Here is a 2,304-nt window from a genome sequence, read left to right as displayed (position 1 = left end):
TGATGGCGAAAGTAAACAAGGTGAGATCGAATATATAGATGGCATGTCATTTCAAATCGTCATGCTTTTATACATTAGTAGGTTGTTCATACCAAAAACATACAGAGATCCATATACATATAATTGCGTAAACATTCAACTATAGGATGGTATAACATCACACATCCTGTGTTATATTCACATGCGCACGCACCTTGCTTCTGGGAAATAGGCTTGTCTTGCCAGTCGTATATGGTATTAGTTGCTTTGGCGTACCATTCCTGCATATTAGGACTATCTCGGAGCTGTAAAGGCAAAATGCAATAACTTAAATACTGAAGCGTACAAGTAGTGCAAAAGGGCCGTAACATGGATACAACTCTGGAGATGGACTGTATGTCAGTGGATATGATGATACGTATTGAATACAGCCATTGCTAGCATCTCGTAGAGGGATTCATATATATATATCCAGGTCAGTTTACACCCCTATCAAAAGGTGCAGGTGCATGGGTAATGAATTCATATATTTTATCAGGCCAGTTCACACCAATATCTGAAGGTGCAGGTGCATGAGGTATGATTCATATATAATTTCAGGTCAGCTTACACCCCTATCTAAAGGTGCAGGTGCATGGGTTATGAATTCATATATATTTTCAGGTCAGTTTACACCCCTATCTAGAGGTGCAGATGCATGGGTTATGAATTCATATATATTTTCAGGTCAGTTTACACCCCTATCTAAAGGTGCAGGTGCATGGGCTATGAACATGTAGTTGTACTTTCGCATGCGGTCGTATATGTCATACAAGCAATCGTCCCATTGCACATGCGTATGCGAACATAACACCATATATATATATACCAAATAAGGAAAATAAAACACCCATTAATCTACCTCAAGTACACGGACATGACACTATATATATATCAAATAAGGAACACAAAATACAAATTATCTACCTCAAGTACACGGGCGGATGTCATGGTATTGGGAGTACAACAGTATCGATAGAAACAAGTGCACCTGCACACACACACCAATATGACCAGCTAATACGTACAAAACAGACCCATTCACATACAATCATACAACAACATGTGCAAAGAATATACTCACGGAAGCATACAATTACTACCTCCCATAGGCACACACTACTGTACTACTTACCACAGGAGCACAATACTATACTACCTACCACAGGAACACAATACTATACTACCTACCACAGGAGCACAATACAATACTACCTACCACAGGAACACAATACTATACTACCTACCACAGGAACACAATACAATACTACCTACCACAGGAACACAATACTATACTACCTACAACGGGAACACAATACTATACTACTACCACAGGAGCTCAATACAATACTACCTACCACAGGAGCACAGGCGTACGTCATGGTGAGGGGACAGGAAGTGCCTGGCTCACACTGATATGTCATGGCCGACAGAACAGCCCTAGCCACATGTGCACCTGGTTTATTCATATTGTCCTGTGTCCATGCAAAACTAGGGGTGCGAGAAACTTCTATGGCATTTTTCATCAACTCATGGTAGTGGGGAGAAAATCTCACGGTGTTTATGCGATTGCCGTATCTGGGTGTGGGAGGAGGGTATGAGAATAGGTGATGTTGAGAGAATTGGATTTAGCTGTCATGCACTTTCACAATATCAAACATATACCTGGCCTAAATACAAACATTCACTTTACCAACTTCATATTAATCTTGTATTAAAAGAAGTCTCGTATTCACTTTTAACCTCACAATATATACATATAAATATATATATGTATATACATACATACATACATACTTACATGCATGCATGCATACGTACGTACGTACGTACGTACGTACATACATACATACGGACATACATTAAATATATATATATACATATATATAATATACATACATATATATACATACATATGTTTATTTATATATATATATATGCGCGTGTGTGTGTGTTTATTTATTTCAGGAACTATGCCAATCTAGGTACACACAAACACGTATAAAATATCCTTCAGATACTCTCAATCGCGAAAATATGGTTCACACTCTATAGCTGGCATGATCGCTAAAGCTCCTCACCTATCATGAGTGGTCAGAATCGGCCCCTCTTTATTGGCCAGGTGTGCTAGCTGCTGTACGGCGTCACTTCCTGCTGTAATCCCCAACGCAGTCAGATGTTTTTCGGCCCAAGAAGCGCCATATAGGGCTACATTTTCAACCATTGCTTTGTCTGTGCGTGGGAGACAATAGCGGGCTTGTGTGACCATCTCATGTATATATATAT

The 2,304-nt window shown here is 39.4% G+C and overlaps 1 pseudogene across 1 annotated transcript; it reads right to left on the bottom strand.

Moving 5' to 3' along the window:
* Nucleotides 1-2,099: 2,099 nt before the first annotated feature.
* SARC_11559 (hypothetical protein) lies at nt 2,100-2,287 on the bottom strand (annotated as a pseudogene; the record flags this gene model as incomplete). The annotated part of the gene is made up of 1 exon: nt 2,100-2,287.
* Nucleotides 2,288-2,304: the final 17 nt, after the last annotated feature.

Source organism: Sphaeroforma arctica, assembly GCF_001186125.1.
Source record: "Sphaeroforma arctica JP610 unplaced genomic scaffold supercont1.1755, whole genome shotgun sequence".
Lineage (NCBI taxonomy): Eukaryota > Ichthyosporea > Ichthyophonida > Sphaeroforma > Sphaeroforma arctica.
The sequence above is the reverse complement of the archived record's forward strand: the minus strand, read 5'-3'. Positions and strand labels throughout refer to the sequence as shown.